Below are 13,309 nucleotides of genomic sequence, written 5' to 3' on the forward strand. Positions count from 1 at the left end.
TTTTCAAAATCCATATTCCCAAAAATTTGTTTTAGATTTAAGCAATTCGGATATATTATTGGGAAATCTTGTTCCTCTTTTTCCAAATCTTTACGATTCTCATTATTATTAATACTTTTTAAAGCCTTCTGTAGATAATTAACTATTAAAGTTTTGCCGGATTTGGGTGGGCCGATTATTAATATACCAGATCTATTACTTAATTGCTGATATGTTTCTATGCATTTTGTGATCATGTAGTCCAGATTATTTTTAAAAATAATATTAAAATATTGGTCTTTTTTCAAAAATGATATAATTTCTTCTTCTTTCGTAAAAATGTCCAGAAATCGAGTAGCTTTTAGGCTATCTATATCAATATTGTAATAGCATTGTATGATGTAATTAATTAATGATTGATCGCACATGTTCATTTTAGGATAAAATATATTCTGCAAACTCTTAAGTAAAAACAAATCATATTCATAAATCACATCCACATTAGATAGATGAAATTCTACAGCATTGGCTTTCTTCAAAGTATTTTGAAATAATTGAATGATGTACAAGATCGATCTTAAGCTCCAATCATAGTATATTTCACCTGAGAGAATTTTTTCAAAACTTAAAATTAAATTGTAAAATTTCAAGGCCCCTTCATCGTGATATAAACCATGATAAGATAATGCTAGTAGCGATTGAAGAATCTCCATAACATTCGGGTATTGCATCGATATTGGAACAAATATATCTTTAACATAATCTGGTAATATAGCTCTATCTAGATATCTCTTATTTTGAGGGTTCATTGTTAGGAAATAACCGAAATGATTATTCTTAAAATAAATCAAAATTATGAATTAAATAATATTATATTATCTTACTACCGTTTCATTGCAAATTGCAAGTGAATTTTTAAATTGCAAAAATATTTCTGATATATTGAGAAGATTATCAGAATCAAGGCGGTTGAATTCATCAAAACATCCCCAAAATTTACAATAATTTATTCCATATAATAATCTTTCAATCACTTTTCGGTTTATATCCTATTTAAAAAAAAGTAAGACAAATTTTAATAATAATTCTATAATACTTTATATCTAATGGTGTTAACAATTACTTTTGAAAGGCAACTAGTTACTCCTAGGGACATTCTTAAAAAAGCGAGCTACATTATTTTAAGATTAACTAGTTACAATTACTATTTTGCAAAAATGTAATTAGTTACTTTAAGTACACTATCTATTTCTATATTATTACTTATTTCAGGAGGAGGTAAAATTGTGAATTCAGTAAGAATTATATATTAATGTTCTGGTTAGGTTAAGATTTTAAATTCATATAGGATGATATTGTTCACTTTCAGTAATAAAATTATTTAGCAAAAATTCTATCCACGTGTCCCGAACTTCGGAACTTCCGTTATAATCTACCAAGACTTCGTCATACCTGAACCGTTAACCGAACATTTATAAATTTTGACTCGGTTCATAAAGATTTTGTAATTATATTTATTATTCATAAATTATGGCATATGAATATTTTAAAAAATTTGTGAAATTTATGTGTGATTGCGTTACTTAATTTAGTGTTTCTATTTTATATTTTATCTAATTTTAAAATTAATATTAGTAGTATAAATTGCAAGTTCCTACGCAATAAATGTATAAAAACAATAATAAAAAATCTACTGTATATATATCAGAGACCTGCGGCCCGGCCCTAAGCCCAGCCTAGATATATGGGCGCGTCCGTATTTTAATTTTTTAATTGTACCCGAGCCGGGCCGTATATTTTAAAACCGACTCTTTTAAATCGCCATTATTAGCTATAAAAATTAAAAATAAATGTCAAATATTTTTTTAAAAAAAAAAATAAACCCAGGCCGGGTTGGGCCGAAAATTTTTTAAAAAATATTCGGGCTGGGCTGTGCAAGTAGTATACCTCTGCAGATCTCTGATATATATATATTATAATAAAATAAAGATATTTAACTCATTTTCTTGGTTAATAAATAATATTATTTATTTTTATAAAGTTCTTTATACAAATATTATACATATCGAAATCATAAGTCGTGTGATCTTAAAAAAAAATTTTGTGACAAAAATAATGAATCACATGAAACCACGGGTTTTAAATTTGGCCAAATATATTATTATAAATTTCATACTAAAATTGTTATTTTTAAAATAATTAATTACAATTATAATTTCGTTATATCGACAATTTATATCAAGGTATGTTATAATAATAGTAAAAAAATATAATATTAGTAAATCACAATTATATAAAGTCATTAATTCTTGCTATTTTTTTATTGATTGATATTCAAGTTCCCTTTTAGCGCTAACATTATAATAGGCAACAAAATGGCCAAAGTCTATACTATGCATAGGATGTTCAATTACGGGGTTTCGGATACTGAAAAAATAAAGCTGAGATAATTATATTTTACTATATTTATGGCTAATCGTTGGCGTAGGTAGAATCCCTTGTTGGGATCCTCGGTCCTAGCAGAGATCTGTTTTCCCAGCTCTTTAAAGAAGACTAGGGCATGAGAGCCGAACGACGTTAGAGTAGTGGCGATTAATGGTAGGAAAGTATAATTGGCGGAAGAGATGGCGAATATTTACTAGTTTATTCGCCTCGGCATCTAGTATGGCATCTCTATTTATATTGGAAGGGGCAAGAGGATCGATGCATGAGAAATCCCAATCTCAAGTTAGAAATCCCCCCCCCTCTTCCAAGGGATCATAGTCGAACCATCGGGCCGCTTACCATCGGAGTTGTAAAGGCCAGTAGGTTCGAGGGTTGATGGGATGCCGGCGGATTTTAAGGCCCTGGCAATAGTATTATTGCATTTTGAATGCCTAATGAATCTGCCTCTACAGCGCTTGCAGTGTAGAGAGTGACGGCTTTTGGAGTTGACCGACGTTTGACAGAGGATACAGTGATAAGCTATTACCATATCGCAATTCAGTATAAGACCGATGGCGTGAAGTAGCTATCATTGCTTAGGAGCTGGTCAAAGTTTCGGGATGGGAAAGCCTCAAATTCGTATCCACTACCTTCGGAAATGGAGAAGAATAGAGAATGGTCCTCTGGTTGGCTCCTCGATTTAAGGAATGCAACGGAGTTGCCAACTAGAGGTTTATCCCAATCCTTCTGTAATGCCGACGATGGAGGATCGACTAATGAGAGGGACTTCCATAGATCAATTGCCCGTAGGAGTAAGGGGTCAGGATGTTTTGTTAGTGTTTGATTGACGGACTCGCAGGACAGGCGAGAGGATATGAACGCACTAACAGAAAGTAAAGATGACCTTATACCAATGCCGCCGTATTTGGTTGAGGTAGCCTGCAACCATGATAATTCCTCAAATTTAAGATTGAGTATATCTTCTGTTTTAATCTCCAGTTCGTGTGAAGCGAGGTTGACGTCATATTGAAAGATCCGTGACGCTCGGAGTGTATATAAAATTCTTGGAATTAAAAGGTAATTCTTTAATAAGAAGAAAGCTTGGTGAGCTGGGAGGCGAGATAGTGTATCGCGCATAAGGGATATCTCTCGTAGAATATCGGCAAAGAACTTGATAAAGGACTCGTCTTTACCTACTGGAGATCCGAGATGTGTTAAAGCGTTCAATGGTGTATGATTGAACATAGTATCGTGGTTAAAATCAATGATCCTAAGAGGACAATATTCACTTTTATCTTGATTAACTCGAAGTCCCAAACTTTTCTCGCTGGATTATGTTGTAAAAAAATATAGAACTTTGAATTACATTATAACTATATTATTTTTTAATATGTAAGAATTAATGAGATCTTTCTTTGTTTTAATCCAATCCATCTCCCATTTTCAACATCTATAAGAATATTTTAGATTATACAAGGTTAATTAATAAATAAAATAGAGGACACATAATATACTTTATTTTTTTGGTATAGTAAATTTGTATATACAATTTATTACAACATACTTTCATTATAAGCAAAATTTCAATATATATTATAATTTTAGAGCGTTTATTTAATAATTAATAATGGTATTTGGAATAGAATTTTATACGTAACTTAAGAAAGTAACTCCATTCATTTTCGTTGAAAGTATTTTGGATTTCTATGTTAAACTATAATTTAATTTAATAATTATAAATTTTTTGAAATATGCATAAACCGTTTAGGGAATTATAAATTTTTGTGTTCTAAAAATATGAATTACTTTATGACAATTGATAACGATAACTCTTTTGCCTAAATATCTACCTAATTCTTTAACAGTTTCTGTTTTACCTGTTCCAGCTATTCCATATAAATCGGCACCACAATTATTTGCTAATGCTATAGGGAATTATAGGTTAAACATTAGAAACGATATAGGTACCATTTGTAGAGATAAGAAAACATTTTTCGGTCAAATTTGTATAAACTAACGGAAGTGTAAATGGTAGAAATTCAAAATTGTAATGGAATATATTGTTCCATATATGGATTTCTATATTGAGGTCTTCGTCCTCATCAATAAGGTTTTTACTGTAATATCTATCAAATAAGTTTAATACTGTAATTTGAATTATATTAAAAACTCCTACAGATTAACTTATGCATAATTTTAAATATATATTTTATCTAAAAACAGTAAAATTATTAATGTCGGAAAGTTAATCAAACACTATACTAATTCGTAATCAATATATATTATACAACCTTAGCTTATTTTAATTCATATTTTACTTTAATTTTAAGAATTATTAATAATTAAATTTGTTGAAGAGAATAATGGAATACATTCCACTAATTTATTTTAAATTTCATATCAAAAAAGGATCTATTATTTTTAATCCTTTATTATGAATATGGGGTGAGATTTTAAAATTTAGGTTATTTCATCACCATTTGGGATAAACATTCAAAATGATTTTTTAACTTATAATAGAATAATAATTATTTTGTTATTTATCCAAGTTTAAACCTACATGAGATTTCATCAATTATTTTCAAAATTAGAAACGTTCTATATGAAGAACTGATCTAACTTATAAATCAATAATATATTACATATTTAATTTTTTAGGTTAGTTGCAAACAATTAATCAAACCTTATTTAAATAAATGATTATAGAATATATTAGTTACCATACCTGATAAATTTCTTCCATCCAAACGATTCAGTATTATAGACTTGGCTATTAATCAAGGACTTGACTATATTGATAAAATATATCTGTTCCATAAGGATTCCCTTTAATAAGTGAAAAACTTTAGTAAAATGTCACGGGATTATATTTTATATCCTTCTTATCACTAATCAAATATGGATGGACAAGAGGCTTACGGAGCATATTTTGAGAGATATTTTAAAATAAAACAACTTGTATAATTTCAATATTTTTTGTATTCAACTTTCAAATGTAACGAATATGCATGCAATGGACTTTAATTTATTTCTTACAAAAAGGACTGATTTATTTATAGGGAGAATGCTACTCACGGAAGTTTAAATCTCTAACCTTTTATAAACCTTGTTTATTTTAACAATTTAAGATATGATGAACGGACAAAAATGTCCTAGATACCTGGAGAAAATCCCGGACAAAAGACACTAGAAAGAAACACACATGGACAAAAAGACACCGAACAAAAATATACCTCAAATTTCAAAAATTTAAACGCTTAAAAGGAGACATTTAAATACATTTTTAAAATTAGGATTTTTTTTGTCCGGTAACTTTTTGTGTTGGATAATTTTGTCTGGGCCATTATGCAGGATATTCCTTATGTCATTTTTAAAATATAATTTTATTAAGCGATAATAATTTTTTAAATGTTTTTAAGCTAATATTTATGTAAGTTTTAAATAACTTAGTTAAAAAATATCTATCCCTCAATTAATATGATCAGAGTCTGGGACGGCGAAAAGTATAACTCTCCTCAATATATTCGAAATTGCTGAAAGGATAATTCAATTATTTTCTATGACCCATCAATTTAATATTTGAGTTTGTGATCGCTCAGTAATTATAAAACATAATCAATTGGCAAGATATTAAGAAAAATCAAATATATTAGCTACTTTATCACAGAAAATAACATTTTTTTTAAAAAAGGAAATATTCAGATATAGGGGAGAAAAATTTATCATATCTGAAGGAGCTCAATCAAAATTAAAGCGGCTTGTAATTCATAAATCGTTCAAATATATAATGGCCATTACATGTAAGATGGTTTAATCAAATAGGACTTATACATCTATTAGCTATCTTTATATTATTAAAATATTATGTATAATGTCGCATCAGCCTTTCCTTTCTCAAATGCTTTGCACACCATTATCCTTAAATAATTTATTCTATATGTCATTCTCAAAATTATTTATAATATATAAGATAATTAGTATTTTACTTTTAATTTTGATTTTGTATATAAATTTTCTACATATTCAATATTAACGGCGATATCTTTGTGAAAAGAATGTAGTGATGATAAGAAATCATTCAATTTTTTCTCCTTTATATAATACTCACACTTATTTGTGAATTCAAGCTGTCTAGCAACTGAAATCATCTATGTTTAAGGTTAAAAATAAAATAATTTAGATTAAAAATGCAATAACCAAAATTAAATAAAAAATAATGGACTACAAATAAAATCTATTTTTTTAACTAATGATAAAATAGAATAAAAGATTGTGCTATGCTTATATAATAAAATTTCAATTTTAGAGTGAATTTTCTGCAAGTGGCATTATTAAACTGTTTATAAATATTCATTAAGGCTGAATTGAAAATTTGTGGTGGAACTTTATAAATTATATATGGTAAAGAGGGCTAAACGATAATTGTGGTAAAACAGTTGTTTAAAATTTGATATTACCCTGCTGCAGGAAGGGTTTTAATTTAAAAATAATAATTTTTATAATCTCCTAGGTATATTATAAGTATTTCCAGGCCGTCTCTCCTAGTTTAAATATTTTTGCATTTGGCCTCTAATTGTTTATTTTTGTATTTTTTGTTATGTTTAAATACAATTTAAGATAAATTAATCAAAATTTATATTCAAGATTCTTGGGATACTATAAAATAAAATTAATCAGAAACTAAGTGGCAAGAGTTATATAAATGAACTTAAAAACCTTGGGGTATAGTTGGAGAGGTAAAACGCTCACTTGGTTTAAATACAAATAAACTGCGGTTATTGTATCTGCGTTATATTCAGAGAACATTATAAAAGTTATCAACAAGCGTGCTTAGTTGGGTTAATTCTCTGATTTTAACCAACTTTGAGCGGTGAAAATAAGGTGAATCATGAAACCATAAATTTAACTTACGCTTCATTACAAAACAAATTTCTTTCGGTATGCACACATAGTTTGAGAAGAATTAGTCGATATTTTGTCATTACTCAATTATTGGCTTGGATAACAGGGTAAAATAGATAACGTGTTACTGCTGATCTAGCTTCTAAATTATAAGAGATAGCTAGCTGAATTACCGTGTTTGTAGCTAACTAATAGCAATTTTATTTATAACCTTGAAATAATAATATCATTTCTATAACAAAAAAAGCAAAATACTTGTTCCTTTCTTATAGTCTTTGTTAGAAAATAAAATTAAATCTACTTTTTAATCACCATCCTACCAAAAATGACAGTTTAATTGATTAAGATATGTGCAAAGTTTTACAGTATAGCTGTTGAGTATACCCTAGGTTTTATTTTTTATTATTTCTTGATTTTTGAGGAATTTCATTATAGATGCCTAAACATATTTACATTTAGGTTTGTGTCTTGAAATGCATTATTTAAATTAAACGATATGAAAGTTTATAAGGTTTTATAAAGAAATTTAGCTTTGTAGAGTTATAATACTAATATTTTATTGACCTGAATCATATAATTATCCCTATTTTGTTATCATTCAGACAAAATCAAATTTATCTATTAATGACACTACCATTTTAAATATCTTAAAAATTAAGTAGTTTGCATATATAGTGAGATGTTTTGATATACTAAACCAAAAAAATATGCGATAACCGATCGATTTAAGAAATATGAAAAATATTTTTAAAATTGTGCTATACTTTATTTAAGCATATAAAACGTAATTACTTCAAAATATTTTTTACGTCATTTATTATATTTACCCTATTTTATATGCTTAAGAGAGCATTTTATAATTTTTTATAATATTACAATATACAACAGAGAGAAATGATTGTTAAATCATCTCTATTTCGCCGTTTTTAATGGTCCAAATTGAGGTGATTTAGCTTTAGATAGAACTATAAAGTTATTGTATTATACAATTTATTAAATTAAAATAATATACATAATTAAATTATCTAACTTGAAACGGTAAATTTTCGATATTAATAAAATAATCTTTCCTTTTCTTATCATCAATGTTTAGTAAATTGTTTATCTTTAAAAAATTAGTCCGCAAAATTAACACCAGTGACACATTTATTGATGAAGATAGCTCATTTAGCCATTCCTAATTATAAAATATATTATATATACTAAAGACCTGTAGAGGTACCATTTGCATAGCCCTGTCTTTTTTTCAAAAAAAATTTCGATCTGGTTAGGCCGGGGTTTTATATTTTCAGGTCCGGCCCGGATTTTTCTAAATATATTATTTCTTTTTATAACTAATAATGGCACTTTAAAATATTTATTTTAAACAGATATTTTAGGCCCTCCCGAGTATGTTTAAATTAAAATCCTGGGCTTAAGGCTGGGTCTGCAGGTCTCTGATAATACTATGACAGAATAATAAAAAAATATACTTTAAAAGAGGGGAGTGTTTAACCTGATTCTGATATATTTAACTGTTGATTAAAAATATAAAATAATAACTCCTCGGTCATATATATTTACTTAATGGAAGTCAGGTCTAAACATTTCACATAGTAGTTTGTTTTTTAATATATTAAGGATTATAACAGGGTTTCCTATTCAAAGAAGGATAAGTTCCAATCAAAAAGGAAAAGTTTCAATCAAAAAAGGAAAGGGGTCAACATAAAAGGAAAAGGTTCAATCAAAAAAGGAAAAGTCCCAAAGGTTTATAAAAAAATACGATCAAAAAAAGGAAAAGTGTCAAACAAAAAAGGAGAAGATCCAATCAAAAAAAGAAAAGTGTGAAAAATTCCCAAAAGGAAAGGAAAAGTGTCAATCAAAAAAAGTAAAATTCCCATTCAAAAAAGGAAAATCGTTATTTTTTTAAAATATTTTTAAAAAATATATAAATTTTTTTTCATGTCTATACTTCTTAAATTTTTATTATTCCTTCTTATTTTATTTCTAACTTTTGTGATTTCTTTACTTTATTTTTCTTACTATCTTTTCTCATTTATTTTTTTTCTCACTTTTGATAATTCTTTTATTTTTTAAAAAATAATTTATAAATTTTCCCTGTTATTTTTTCTTCACTTCTCTTCAATTTTTTTAACAATTCTTTCCTTTTTTTTCATCATGCATAATAATATTTTGACTTTTTATGATTTTTTCGCCTTATATTGTTATCTTTTACATATATTTCTATCTTTTAAAATCTCTTTAAACCATTTTTAATCTTTATTTTTCTGATCTTTTCTCAATTTTTTCTTCTTCAACATTTTTGATAATTCTTTTTTGTAATTATTGTTAATTTTCACTTAATTTTTATTACTCAATGGCAGATAATTTTTTTATTAGAATTTTTTACATATCAAATTACTTAATTACAATTGTTGAAATAAATTAATCGTTAGGTTATAATGTACCTTTTAATTTATAAAATAAGTTTGAACTGTAATACCAAACGATATGTAAATTAATAAAATATAAACATTTTTAAATTCTTATTTATTCTAATATCTGCCATTGAGAAATATAAGTGATAATTAAAAAGATCTATCAAAAATGAGGAGAAGAAAAAATTGAGAAAATATCAGAAAAATATAGATTAAAAATGACTTAATAAGATTCAAAAAGTTAGAAATATATGTAAAAAATAACAATATAAGGAGAAAAAATCATAAAAAGTCAAAATATTGTTATGTATGATGAAAAAAAAATGAAAGAATTGTTTAAAAAATGGGGTAGAGAAGTGAAGAAAGATAACAAGGAAAAATTATAAATTATTTCTAATAAAAAGAATTATCAAAAATGAATAGAAAAATAAATTGAGAAAAGATAATAGAAAAATAAAGTAAAGACAAAAATATAAAATAAGAAGGAATAATAAAAATGAATAAAAATCTAAGAAATATTGACAAGAAAAAAAAATAATAGATTTTCCTTTTTTGAATGGGAATTCATTGACACTTTTCCTTTCCTTTTGGGAATTTTCCTTTTTTGATTGACCCTTTTCCTTTTTTGATTGGATCTTTTTCTTTTTTGTTTAACGATTTTCCTTTTTTTCCTTTTTTGATTAAACCTTTTCCTTTTATGATTGATCCTTTTCCTTTTTTGATTGGATCTTTTCCTTAAATCAATCAATCGACAAATTGTGTTTACTGTAATATTTTTCGTCAGATTCACATCAAAAGCTAGCTTTAGCCTCTCATTCATTTCAGATATAAAAAAATTTATTTGCCTTTGGTCTTCATCTATTTCAAATTTATTAATTCCACAGTAAAGTTTTGGTACATATTTATTGAGTGTAGCAATATCTTGAGAATCACTTAATAAGGTCAATAATTCCAAATGATTTATAAAATATAATCGAGGAACCAATACCCTTTTATTCTAATAAATTATTATAAAATGGTTAAGATTATTTAAAAATAAGAATACATTTGAATGGCCCCTATGTTAATCAAATGTTTTTAAATTATCATAATCAAAGATTGGTTATTTTTTAAATAAAAGGAATTAAGCATGACAACCATAAACTTATATTTAGCCCCAGAAGGTATTAATATTAGTAAAATTACTTCTAAATATTGAATTAACATATCCCATGATATCCTAAAATTTTCCTACAGTTTGTTTTATTTTTTAAATTAAAATGAATGGATAATCATAACAACCATTTACTTATATTTACCCTCGTTAAAACAAATATTTAAAATAATGTATATATATTAGTAAAATTACTTCTAAATATTCATTTAACATATCCGATGATATCGTAAAGTTTTCATTCAGTTTGTTCAATTTATTTATATAAAGTTTTTTCTTATGTTCACCATTATCTAATATTGAATCGATAAAATACTCAATGATAGTAGGATTAAGTTCTAATGAATGCAGCACATTTATCCATTGTAATTGTGCAACAAAAAAAATTTGATGACATTCTTCATTAAACATAACCTTTTTGGAAATTAGGGGTTCTAAAAATATCCATTGTTTATTAATTTCATGAATTAGTTTGACTGCATTTTTTATTATTTTCAAATTATCCCGCCATTTTTCTAAGTTTTTAAAGTTTACAATATCTTTTTCAAGTTTTAAATGCTTAGCTGAGGAAATATTATTTTCTTTTGCGGCAATCTACGAAAAATATTATAATTATGTTATATTTACAGGAACTAATTTATACCTGGTTAATTATATAAATTAAATTATCAGGAACACCAATTCTTTTACCCAGTGAAAGAGTGTAAGTATTAAATTTTAAGCTTACTGTTTTACTCCACACATCTAACTCTTTGAGCAAATTATTTAGTATTAGAATGTTTGAACTTTGATTTAATATTACCTATCCACATTTATATTATGATTATAACATAAATGTAAATATACCGATAATTTATCTTTATTTATATACAATAAATTTAGATGTTTTAGAACAAATGAAAACTTATTGGAATCATGATCATTTTTATGAGGTGCGCTTAATTTTATGATGTTTATTATATAGGGTAAAGCATGATCCCATAAATTTTCTTTATAAAATCTTGAAAATATGGGTAAAATATCTTTAATATCGGTTATTAATTGTAGTAAAAAGGGCTTGCTATTAAAATAAATTTCGATGTAGCCTATATTTCCAATTATTTTATTTATTGTATTTGAGATTGATCTAGAAATTTTTCACTATAATCTAAATAAATTTATAAAATTTACTCTTTTTCGTCGAATGGGATCAAATTGAGTTCGTCCAAATTTATAGCAAAATCAATAGCTTTTTGATTATTTTGAATAAAAGATTTCATTTGATATAACGAATCCAAATCCTTATAAACCCTTGATTCGTTATCATTCGGATTATCATTCAATTTTTTCCTAAATGTACAGACTCTTAATGAAAAGTTATTCCATTTATCTTTTATTTTAGATAATTCACAAATATCTTTAATGATATTTTCGTAATTTATGTAAGTGTTGTTATCCTTTTTATAATAGTTGGATTTCATAATCAGTTGAAAGATGTCTTCCCATCTATCATGTATTATTTTATATTCTTTTTCTAGTGATTCGTAATTGGACTTGATATTATCGTTAATAATTTTTAATTTTTTTTTCAAAAGATCCGATTTTTTTATGATATTCATTTGTAGATTAGACCATTCCTTAAAGACTAAATCTTTTTCTTGAAGTTTCTCTAGCGAATTCTTCTCATAAAACTCATTATAGGCCATAATTTTATCCAGTTCATCAGCTAACTTAAATTAATTTTAAAAGAGTTTATATAATATAATATAATTATATATTATATTTATAATTATTTAACAAACTTTATTTTCATCAATTTTTTCAATATTCTTGTAAATTTGGGTATCATCTTCATTCCAAATTTTAATATTGAACATATTATTAATATCAAAGATTCTTTCTCGAAATTTTTTCATTTTTTGAGTAATATCATATTTTAATTCCAGTTTTATATTTTTAAGCGTTTCCATGGTTTTTCTAATTAAAGTTTGCTTCATTTTTTTGGTGGATAATATAATAATATCATTTATTAAAAATGAATCACTAATATTGTTTATTAATTTGATTTTTTCTTCGTATAAGATATACGTTTTTTTCCAATCTATAATGTCGGTTTCTTTAATATCATCTTTAGTTATTCTTTCAAGTGTTTGCTTTATTTTTAAAAAAGTTATTTTTCCTTTAACACTATAATTTATTTACTTGGATGGATGTTAAAACGTTTCCGATTTCTTGTTCAATTTTGACAAAATTTTTTTCTATTTCATTTTCAATATCTTCATTAATTTGTGTATCCAAGAAATTTTTAAAACTTTTATTTATTTCTTCTATTTCAAAAATATTTATATTATTGTCTGGTAAAGTTTTCAGAGATTTCAATCTTAAATTAATGGCACTCTTTAAGCCATCAATATTGGGGGACAGACGAAGTTTAAAATTTCTAAAAGAAGAAGTT

At 25.8% G+C, this 13,309-nt stretch overlaps 2 long non-coding RNA genes across 2 annotated transcripts; both read right to left on the reverse strand.

Moving 5' to 3' along the window:
- Positions 1-967: 967 nt before the first annotated feature.
- LOC135927548 (uncharacterized) lies at positions 968-4,445 on the reverse strand. Its single transcript, XR_010572113.1, has 3 exons — positions 4,372-4,445; positions 4,210-4,328; positions 968-1,028 (listed from the first exon to the last, which is right to left on the reverse strand). It is a non-coding gene; the product is annotated as an uncharacterized LOC135927548 (long non-coding RNA).
- A 1,991-nt stretch (positions 4,446-6,436) lies between these two features.
- On the reverse strand, positions 6,437-10,599 carry LOC135927547 (uncharacterized). Its single transcript, XR_010572112.1, has 3 exons — positions 10,489-10,599; positions 8,336-8,482; positions 6,437-6,551 (listed from the first exon to the last, which is right to left on the reverse strand). It is a non-coding gene; the product is annotated as an uncharacterized LOC135927547 (long non-coding RNA).
- Between the last annotated feature and the right edge of the window lie 2,710 nt (positions 10,600-13,309).

Source organism: Gordionus sp. m RMFG-2023, chromosome 3 (genome assembly GCF_954871325.1).
Source record: "Gordionus sp. m RMFG-2023 chromosome 3, tfGorSpeb1-WG-v2, whole genome shotgun sequence".
NCBI classification, from domain to species: Eukaryota; Metazoa; Nematomorpha; class Gordioida; order Chordodea; family Parachordodidae; genus Gordionus; species Gordionus sp. m RMFG-2023.